Below are 11,805 nucleotides of genomic sequence, written 5' to 3' on the forward strand. Positions count from 1 at the left end.
TTTATACAGAAAATTTTAAAAATCTACAGAAAGCTAATATAACCAATAGCCAAAGTTAGCAAGATTGCAGAACACCTGGTCAATATACAAAAATTACTTGTACTTCTATATAAACAATGTCAAAATATGTCACACAAAGGCATTCCCAATGGCTTAAATAAATAAATAAAATGCTTAGTAATAACTTTAATAAATGTTGTTCAAAATTTCTACCCTAAAAATTATAAAACATTCCTGAGAAAATTTTTAAAGGCCTAAATAAAAGGAAAGGTTGAGTATATTTACGGATTGAATGAGTTAATATTTTTTAAGTGAGCGGTTTTCCACAACTTGATCTATATTATCAATTAAATCCCAATCAAACCCCATGGGCCTTTTTGTAGAAATTAAGGAACTAATTCAAAATTTACATGGTCACATAAAGGACTTAGAAGTTCCAAAACAATTTTATGAAAGAAAATTAAAGTTAAAGGACTTACGCTTAACTTTAAGCGTAACTTAAAGCGTAACTTAACTTTAAGACTTTCTGTAAAGAGATAAAAACAAAACAATATGGTATTGAGCTAAGGATAGACAGATCTCAATGGGACATTGTTGAGCAGCCAGAAATGCACCCACACTCAAATGGGCAACTGTATTTTTTGGCAAAAGTGACAAGATAATTTGCTGGGTTAAGTATAGCCTTCAATAAGTGGCACTGAAACAACTATGTACTGGATGGGGAAAAAAATAATGTTGACTCTTCCTACATACCCCACACAAAATTACTCCAAAATGAATCATAATAGGTAAATGTAAGAGCTAAAATCATAACAATTGCAAAAATTACATAGGAGAAAATCTTCATGACCTTGGATCAGGCATATATTTCTTTAAAAGGACACACAGCACACATACACATCCCACAAGGCAAAAAGAATAATTTTTGAAAATTGAATTTTATCAAAATGGGAAGTTTTGCTTGTTGAAAAACTCCATTAATAGAATAAAGAAAAAAAAAGAAAATGCAAGCCACAGATTGGGAGAAAATATCTGCAAAACCGATATCTGCAAAAGGACTTGTGACCAGAATATATAAAGAACTCTTATAATGCAAAAATGAGAAGAAAAACAATGCATTTTGAAAATGACCACAAGCATTGTACAGCCACTTCAGAAAAAAAGGTACATGGATGGCCAACAAGCACATGCAAAGATGATCAACGTCACTAGTTATTTGGAAAATTCACATTCAACCATAATGAAATGCCACTTTGTTCTGAAACATACGTGTGGGATTTTACCTCAGGGAGGTGACTGAGTTTCAATATTGAGAGCTTAATGCCATCGAAGGAAGAATTTATTACTCACTTTTCACCTATCAGATCAGACAACATTCCGAGTTTCTTTAAACAGTCTATGCTGGCTGGGATGTGAAGAAACGTGCAGTCTCTTATACTGATATTTGGAGTACAAAACAGAACAGAAATTTGGCAATTCCAGCTAAAACCACACATTCAGTCACCCTACGGCCCAGATATCCCATTTCTTAGGTTCCAGGCTGAAGCTGCACCTTCCCCAGCAAGAGCCTGTAAGAAAGCTACCGACCGCAGCACCATTAATAAAGAACATGCTTATAACCAGCACAAAGGCCCTTCACGAGGGGTCTGGTTGAATAACTATGATGCACCCTTGAAGGCAATACTATTCAGGTACTTTTGGGAAAAAAGGGAAAATTCTCTCGAAAGTAATTCGTAGTGATCTCCTTGAGTTATTGTTAAGAAAACATAGCAAGTTTGGGAAGGAGGTATGTAACCTGAGAAAGAAAGGGAGAGGGTTTATTGACTTATGGTCATGAACGTGTGCATGTATTTGCTTACATCTGCAAAAAGAAATGCTGGGAAGACTTGTAGAAGTTAATGAGGGCAGAGACGGACAGCAGGAGGGCAGGAGAGATGGAAAACGGGGGAGACAAAGGGGCCAAGACTGCTGAGCACACTTCCCGTGACAACCACGGAAGTCACTGAATTACAAAAATTCGGTCGAAAAGAGGAAAAGTCCTAAAATTAATTTAGGTAGGAAAAAAATAAATCTTTGTATAAAATTGATAACAGATAAAATACTATCTTCAAGCAATTTTGAATACTGTTTTGGGGATCCCAAGTGTGATATTTTCTATATGCAAAATAATTTACAAAGAAAAAAAAAACTGTACTGAGTTATTTATTGTTAGTAGTAATGTTGATATTTATGGTTTTGAAACTTTATGTATATTTCAAAATAGATCAATAAATATACAGTGGTGAAAGAAACAAGACTTTCAATATATGAGGAGAGATATAAAGAAATATTAACATTAAATGAGTTAAAATATATATGTGCTTATCTCAGATATAGTTTAGTATCTACCATAATTCACGATCTATATATATAATATATATTTTTTCTCAGACTAACGTAAAAATCTAGAAAAGTCAGAGATTTCAAAAGATAAATATAAAAACATGCTCTTCTTCTCATCCCATTATAGTATACACCCAATTCATCATATTTGTTTATAATTTTTTTAAATTCAAGTATAGTTGATTTACACTGTTGTGTTGGTTTCAGGTGTACAGCACAGTGATTCTATTGTATATACATATATATGTATTCTTTTTCAGATTCTTTTCCATTATAGTTATTATAAGGTATTGTATATAGTTCCCTGTGGTATGCAGTATGTCCTTGTTGTTTGTCTATTATACATATATAATAGATTTGTTAATCCTAAACTTCCAATTTATCCCTCCCCCGACTGTATATAACTTTTAAAAATCACCAAATATTTATAAAAGTCAAAAAATATAGAAGGCAGTTCCCGGCTTTGCATCTCCAGGAGGATGCTGCCTCTACTGTCCCCTTGTCACATGCCCTGCCTTCCTGTGCTCAGAGGAGTCATCATATATTGTGGGTCCCACATCTTCTCCAGCCCTCATGCCCTGAATGTCTCTGAAGACACACACAGTCAAGGTACTGACCCTTATCACCACAAGGTTCCTTCCTGTTCCCCTTTGTAAACACGCCCCCTCCCTCTTACTTCCTAACTCCCCCACTTTGTCTCTCCTACCTGGCAACCACCAAACTGTGCTCCATTTCTAAACTCTTGTAATTTCAAAGTGTTCTCCTGGTGGAATCACATAGTGTATAACCGTTGGCATTGGCTTTTGTCCTTCAGCCTAATTCTCTGCAGATGCATGCGAGTTCTTGTGTGGACCAACAACTCACCCCTGCATACGGCTGAGCATTAGTTTGTTCCACCTACTGAAGGACATCTGGGCTGATTCCAGTTTCTGTCTATTATACAGAAGGCCAATATGAACATCCGTGTACAGGGTTTGTGTGAACGTAAGTTTCTGTTTCTCTGGGAATGATGCCCAAGAATGCAATCTCTAGACTTCATGGTAGCTGCAAGTTTAGTTTTATAAGAAACTGTCAAACTAGTTTCCAGAGTGGATTTACCATGCTATATTCCCACCAGCACTGGATGAATGATCTTGTTTCTCTGCATTCTTACCAGACTTTGATGTTATCTCTAGTTTATTATTTTTTTTACTTTAGCCATTCTGATAGGTGCATATGTTTCACTGTGGTTTTAGTTTGCATTTCCTTGATGGCTAATGACGTTGAACATCCTTCATATGCTTATTTGCCATCTATATACCCTTTTTGGTGAAATTTCTTCTGACTAAATTTTAATTGGACTGTTTTTTATTGTTTTAGTTTACTCTTTTGCTTTGAGTATTCTTTATATATTCTAGATACTAGTCTTTTGTCGGATATATGGTTTGGTCAAAAAGTCTTTTCAGTTAGTGAATACATTATTGAATAAAATTCTTGGTGAAAATGAAAAATGTGTCTTTTATTTTTACTTAAAACCGAACAAACTTTTTGGCCAACCCAATATTTTCTGTCTGCAACTTACCTTTTCATTCTTTCAGAGAACAAAAGTTTTCAGTTGGATGAAGCCCAATGTATCAAATTTTCCTTTTATGGACTGTGCTTTTGGTGTTCAGTCTACAAATTCTTTGCCTTGCTTTAAATCTTGAAGACTTTCTCCTCTATTTTTCTAAAAGTTTCATAATTTGACAGTTAAGTCTGTGCTCCATGTTTAGTTAATTTTTGTATAAGATATGAGACTTGGGTTGGAGTGTGTGTGTGTGTGTGTGTGTGTGTGTGTGTGTGTGTGTGTGACTTATGGATGTCCGATTGCTCCGACACCATTTGTTGAAAAGACTAACTTTCCTTCATTTAATTGCTTTGCACCTTCGCCAAAATAAGTCAGGAATATTCGTCTGGGTTTGTTTTTGGATTGCCTTTTCTGTTCCAATGATGTAATGTCTTGATATCCGGTAAACGGGTTCATCTCACTTTATTCTTCTTTGTCAAAATTGTTTTAGCTATCGTAAGGTTTGTGCCATTAAAAATAAGTTTTACAGTAAGCTTGTCTGTATGTACAAAACCCTTGCTCGGAATCTAAGTAGTGTTTTAAACACTTGTTCTCACTGAATTTTTCACTAAAAATATCATAAAAGTCCAGTTTGCTTCTGGTCAAGTTTCCTTTTTCCCAAATGTCTGTGTGCTGGGAACAGGTCATTTGAGATGCAAAAATAAAAATTCACGCTCACTTTCCTCAAGGAATGCAAGGTTTGGGGCTGACTGCTAACTCAGGAATTCATTTTAAAAACTAAATGTTATTTTAAGTGTGTATTTCCATTGGGCCCTAAAATTTAACATCCCAAATCAACTGTGCTTCACACTGGAGAGCAGGGCTCCTGAGGCGTGATCGGATCTGCCTGGATTACGAGTGTCCATGACACTCAGGTGCAGAGGAACCTCCAAGGAGGGAAGCGGGGGTTAAAACGTGAGCAAGTCTCCCTGTGATCTTTTGGTTTCTTTCCCTCAACACCCTGCTGTACCTTTTAGAAGTAAAGGTGAATAACCAAGAGCTAGCCATCCGCTCATTCTTTCATTCATTCAGTCAATACTTGTCTAGCTCCTACGATTTGCCGGGCCGGAAGTCAGGTCAGAGAACCGTCACACCAGGACACCAGCAGCAGCTCTGGCTGTGGCTGCCACAGAGCCCCAAGGCAGAGGGATGAAGGAGCACCGTGGGGAGGGTGCTCTCAGGGGAAGCAACGTGTAGAGACTGATGTGGGAGGGGGTGTGGCTGCAGGAAGAAGGGTCAGCAGGCCAGGGGGCCCGAGCAAGAGCAAGGGGGCAGCCAGCCCGACGTCTGCCTGCCAGTGGAAGTGAGCAGCAAGGGCCTTCCACCTGGTGGATGCAGGGGAGCCTTTGGAACTGTGGGGATGCCCAGGAAGCAGCCCCTTTCCTAGCCTGGCTCTGAGCAGGCTGAGGAATAGAATGGAACGTGGAGGCCTCTGTAATCACCGCCGGGGTCAAGCTGCCAGCCTCTCTGCCTGAGCAAGGCCTCTCCGCAGATCTGTGTGGAAGATCCAATCCGTCTAGTTGAAATGGAGAGAATGAGAGCAGAGAGGATTGTTTCTAGAAGCAGCTTAAGTGCCAGAAAGGCACAGAGTTCTATTCTGGGAGTGAGGGGTGTGTGCGGGGTGAGGGCCTGCCGGGGCCTGGAGTCTCCCTACCCCGCCCCGGCCTCTCTTCTGCTTTCCTTTCTAGGCTACACTCTGCCCACCCCCTTGGCCATCCCCCCATCTTTCTGTCTTCCAGAGCCCTTCTCTCTACTCTTAACTTTAATTTTCTAAAATACCTTTACTGTGTGTAGAGGAAAGATGCAGAATTCCATCCAGGGCAAAGGCATCCCTCTCCCCATAGAGGCATGCAGGTGGCCGGTGGCAGCAACGCTATCCTTCCCCTCCAGAGGCCTCTGTGACGGTGCCTCAGCCCTGAGCAGAGCAAGTGGCCATGGGGTGAGCCGCTAACCTGCAGGTCCCAGACGAGGGGCCCAGGGCCCTGTAGGGAGCACCCTGCCCAGGAAGCCTCTCTTTACCTGCCACGCTCTGGACGATGGCCCAAAGACACATAAGTGACAGTCTAAACTGCAAATCCAAGACTTTGTTTATCTTTATATTTTGAAGGGTGGGGGGATGAAGAGAGGAAGAAAGAGACAAAAATGCAAATTTTTGACAACCTGTTTGTTTTTTTTTGTAAGAAAGCGCTCCTAAATTCGTTCACTATACTTCTGTGACTCTTCTTTTTAAATGATAACACATACTTTTCTTTTAATTTTCAAAGTGTAAAATATTTCACATGGTAGGAATGTACAGAGTGATAGAATCCCACGTAACCATGATCCCAAGTTAATAATCTTTTGTGACATGAGCAGCAGATGTATTTTTCAGAAATAAAACATGACTAACACAGTGGATTCCCCTCACCGCTCTTCCCAGGCACTCAGTGGGCCTGCAGCAGAGGGGAGACCTTCCTCCCCACAGCATTACTGCAGTCCCCACCCTCATGTGTAAATAGCACACATATTGCTGGTTTTTGTCAAATTCTGTCATCGGCATCAAGCTGTCTGTATCCTTTTTTAAAAAAATTATTATTACTTTCCCCGCTCAACTCTATATTCTCAGGACTTATTCATGTTGATACCAGCAGAGCTCTCTTACTCACTTTCATCCCTGGGAACATTCTGTTCCATGGAATATGCCGCAGACTCTGTATCCAGGTCTCTCCTGCCATTTAGGACATTTCCAGCCCTGTACTTTGCAAACAATGCTGCAAGCGCTGTGCTGGGGCCTCCGTGCCCCTGCCTGGCATTTTTCTTGTGGTGGGACAATAGGCAAGGAATCCAGGGTGAGAGGGAGTGGGCATCTCCTGCTCTTTCAGATGTGGCCAAATACCTCCCTAATTCCTTTGGAGCCATTTCAACTAGCACGGCAGGGAGAGCGAGTGCCCTGTCTCTGCACACCCTGGGCCTTGTTTGGTGTCATCCAGCGGGCGTAAAGTGGCATCTTATACACCGTATGATTTCCCTGTCAAGAGTGAATGTGCGCCTCTGCTAACTAGGCTCTTAGGTCTCCTCTGTGTGGAGGGTCTGCCTGCATCCCTGACCCATTTCTCCATTGGGTGGCTTGCCTTCACCCGCTGATGTTGGGAAGGCTTCCTGATTCTGCAGAGCAGTCTTTGCCATTTAGGTGGGCCGCAAATATCTTCTATCTTCAGCAATTTATTTTCTATCCAACTGAAGTTTTTACTTTTAATGCAGTCAAATGTATCAAACTTTTCTTTCTGCCTTCCTTCCAGTATTAAAAGAAAAAAAAAAAAAATCCTCCCTTACCCCTGGCTCTGCAACCCAGCTGTGTCAGAGTGTGTGGGAGAGCTTGGGGAGGGCTGGTGCGTGCGCCTGACTACGTGCCGCCGAATCGTGGGCTGGGCGAGCCGTTTGGGCGCACAGACCGAGAGTTAGCAAAAGGATGTGAAGCGTGGCCCCAGACGAACGCCCTATACGGCCTCGCTTCTCTGATGAAACCAATTGTCAAAACACACTTCCTTCTCCTCCCATATTTTCTTGCGAGCGAGGATCCTACCTGCTCCGGCCGGTCGGAGCGACTCGCGCGGTCTCTGCAGCCCCCTGGGCGCGCTCACACCCGCACTCACGCCCCACGGTGCGCTCCGGAGTGTAGAACGGAGAATGCGAAGCGAGTGACGGAGTAGCTGCCGGAGGGACTGAGGGTGCGGTGGGGAGAGGTGGGGGATGGAGGTGAGCTAAGTTCTTCCACCGACTGTCTTGCAGAAACACTTAAAAGGGAAAAGAAAAAACTGACAACTCTTATCTCTTTCCACTTGCCCAGAGCAGCTCCCGCGGCGCGCGGACCTCCCTGGGCAGCGCGCGTGTGCGCGCACACGTGTGTGCGAGTCCACGCCGTGAACGTGGAGGGCTGAGGACTCTCGAACACTTCTCCTTCCAGACAGCCGCCGATTGCAGGACGAGGGCGCTCGGGTCTTCGCTGCTCCGGAAACGGGTCTGCAGTAACTCGGATCCCTCATCCCGTACCCGGCCCGCGACCCTCCCCCCACCCCTGCACCCGCCATCCAGTTCCCGCTCGGCGCTCCAGGCCCGGGACTCGGACGCCGGCGGGTACCTGGGCGCGGGGCCGCGCGCACGCCTCGCCACTAGGGTCTGCGGTTCCGGACGGGCGGTGAGGAGGGATGAGCCGAGAGCCAGGGGAGCACGCAGGCCAAGCCTGCAGGATGCTGAGAAATGGCGAGGGACGGATTCTCGGGGCGCAGCGCAGGAGAAACTTCAGGAAGCGCGTCGGAGGCGGGGCATCTGTGGAGAGGATGGGCACTGTGCTGCCACTAAAGGAAACCGGGAGGGACACGTTAGCGGCCAGGAGACCTCGCAGTCGTTCGAGCTCCGGGGTCGAGCAGCTGGTGGGAGAGCCGGGTCGCCGACTGAGCCCAGAAAGTGCAGAAGAGAGCTCCCTGCGTCCTGGGGGCCCAGCCCGGGTCCCCACCCGCGGCGCTGCCCGCAGGGCCCAGGCTTTCGGGCCAGTTTGAAAACCCCGGGCCGCGTCCCAGCTCGGGGTTCCTGGACAGGAGCGGCGGGGACCCCTGGGCCTGCGCGGGTTCGCCTACGACTTTGTTTTCCAGACACACGTGGCCACATCAGAAGAGAGTTTGAGAACCTCGGAAATCCAAAGTGTCCATAGAATCGTGAGCGGGCTCCACCCCGCTTGGAAGTCATTTACGTTTCATTTTGACTTAAATTTTGTACAATTTATAGCGACGTGTTTCGGTTTTCCAAAAAAGAAAAGAAAAACAAAGGAAAACGCAGAACTCTTGTGCTCTTTCTCCTTGTTTTTGCTGTCACTCGCCCCGCAGTCCCGCCAGGAAGTGCGGGCACAGGAGAACTCGGTTAGGAACACACTGGAAATGTGCCTTATACACTGAAACGACTTACATTTCACACGTGGTTTTACGCGGGGGAACAACGTAAAATGTGTCTCTTTAATCTTAACTGACCCCCCTCCAAATTTACACGTTCCACAATGCCACCTATTTTCCCACCAAACTCTTACAAACTCCCCGGAAGACAGGGCAAAAGGCGGAAAGAGAGAAAGGTCGAGCGAGACTCAGGTTTTATTGAAATGCTCCAGGGTTATTGTCCTTCTTCCCCGAATCAAACCGACGTGGGAGGAGGCAGGCCGGGAAGCCCGCCGCCCGTCGGTGGCCGGGGACAGCGCCGGGGCCACCGCGATGGGGACGAGGCGTTAGCCGCGGGCCACAGCGCCCCCTCGCCGCCCGCGCGCACGACTTCGGGCCGCGTCGCCGCTCAGCCTGCCCGGCTCCCGGGAGCCCCAGGACGGAGGTGGAGGGCGCCTTGGCCTGCGCCGCCGCCCCTTTCCGGGGAGGACCCGGAGCCCAAGCCCGCGCGCGTTTCTGCCGTTTCCCAGAGCTTGGCCTCCAGGAAACCACAGCTCCTTGAAACGTGCATGTCCACGCCGACTTGTTCCAAAGGCATCGGCCACTGTTGGGACAAGAAACAGTAATGTGACAGTGTTAACAACCACCACACCCGCTTGTTTTCTGAATGCACATCTGGGGCAAAGGGGCGGGGGAATCCACCGTAAACCTGAAAGCTCACTGCCCAGGTTAATGGTTCCGTGTGAGCGCGCTTTCCGGGCACTTACCCGGTTGGCCCTGCGTGCCGGCCCTTCTCTTTAAATCCAGCTTGGAGGGCAACTGAAAGCAACAGAAGCCAAGCGTACGTCCGGACCGAGACGCTCCACAGGCCTGAACGCCCTCCACGACCGTGAGCGAAGCATCTAGGTCCCTGCTCTCGGAGAGAGGAGGCCTGGCGGCCCGGGGCGCAGCCGAGCGCTCCCCGCGGTGACCCGAGACTCAGTTCCCGCGAATCCAGGCCACAGTCGCAGGCGGCCGCGCTCCCAGCCACCGCGTCGAGCCTCGACACATGCAGCCTGTTCTTTCGATTGACTTTTTTAAAAGAAGACCCAGCCAACTTTAATCTACGAAAAGGGAAAGTGATTTTAAAAAATCGGAGAGCTTTAAAGCGAAACGGAGTTTATATATCCCCATAACAATGCTGAGCGTAAGTTTTAATGTCTCTGCGTAGGCATTTCAATTTGCTACAGTCACTACTAATAAAAACGGCATGTAGGGCGATTCGACTGTTTAATAGTGCAAGGTAGACGGTTTTTATTAGTAGCAGGCAGCAGTACGGAAAATTCAGATTTCAGTGGAGGAGTATAATTGCTGGGGGATAAAATACACTCAGAGAAGAGACTGTCTTCAGAATCAGCAGCGCCGAGGTAAAGGCAGAGGGAAGTACCAGGCAGCCCTTTCTGGAGATGCACCCTGGGCGAGTCGAGACCCTCCAAAGCCACGTGCACATGTCTGGTTATACACTTAATTGATGTCAAAATCGAGTGTATCGGAGCTTATGCTCCTGTTCCAAACTGGGGATGTTTTTGTAATAATTCGCTGTTTTCTTTTCTGCCCCTGGCAGAGATCAGGCCCAGGAGAGAGATCGAGGGAGGGCGAGGGAGGGCGAGGGGGGGCAGGCCCAAATGCTAATGAGACAACAGCAGGCGCTGGTCTTTGGAAATGGAAATACTCAGGCCAGTCTTCCTTGGAGATAAACATTAGACCTGATTTTTTCACTTAAACTATGTAATTGGAAGCGAACCGAAGGCCTGTAACCTGATCTGCTGCTGTTTACGTTGGTCATCCAACGTGTGTCTGTCTCATTTATGGCCTCTTCCCGGCCGAATACCCTCCCAGGAAGACCACAAATGCCGTGGGTCCTGTCAAAGGCATGCGCCACAGGGCTGCTGGGGCCTCTGGCTCTCTCTCCTTCTCTTTCCTTTTTAACGCTAGGATAATTGATTTAAAATATCTGCCCTGAACTGAATTAGGACGTCCTGCTTGGGGTCACAGCATTGTTGAAACTCCCCTGCTGGGTGCTCACATCGGCCCAGAGTGTGTGGGAAGTAGTGGGGGAGGGGCGGGGCGGAGGAGGGTGTGTTTGGGGGGGAGGTGGCGAGTGAGGTGTAGCGGGAGCGGGCTGGGGTTTGTAGGCAGCGTGGGGGGACAGTAGGGAGCGAGTGGCTTGGGGTCTCGGGCGAGAGGCGGCTGGTTAAAGGGCCTGGACCGCACCTGCCGGGAGCCACGCACCCGCAGGCCAAGGAGGGTGGGTTCTGCTCAAGCCCGGCACTGCCGTTTACATCTGGTTCCCTTGGACCTAGGGAAAGACAGACGCACCCTGACTGCCTCGAAGGTTCCGCAGGCGATCAGGCCGCAGACTGGGGCCTCATGGTCCCCGCGCTGCAGCCGCAGCCGGCAGAGCGGCCGCAGGACGCGCGCGCGGCGCCCGCGCGACCGCGACCCGAACGCGATAACTCTGGCCACTCTGAGAGCTGTCCAACCAACAGGGGGCTGCGGGAAGGGGGGGTCTGCGGGCCGGAGCTCCCACCTACCGCGTTCTCCCCCTACAGGTCACCCACCCGAGACGGCCGCCGAGGAAGTGGCACCTGTTGTGTGGGCCACCCCGCCGTATCCGCACACACCCGACCCCCCGTGGACCTCCTGAGAGCCACCGGTGACCTCCCCCCACCTCCCCCCGTCCCCCAGCTCAGTCGCCAGACGCCCGCTTCCGCTGGCCCGGCCCCCAGAGAAGGTATGGGGAGAAGGGTGTTTTCGAGGGACTGGGGGTCCCAGGGCCCTTTCCCTAGCATCTCGCCGCTGGGCCCTGCGAAGCTCCTCCCGAGTCGCCTGTTACCTGAGCTACCTGTGCCGCCGACTGCGCCGCCCGTGCCACCAGCCTGTCGTTTTCTCGTCCCT

Source organism: Delphinus delphis, chromosome 3 (assembly GCF_949987515.2).
Source record: "Delphinus delphis chromosome 3, mDelDel1.2, whole genome shotgun sequence".
In the NCBI taxonomy this organism is placed as follows: Eukaryota; Metazoa; Chordata; class Mammalia; order Artiodactyla; family Delphinidae; genus Delphinus; species Delphinus delphis.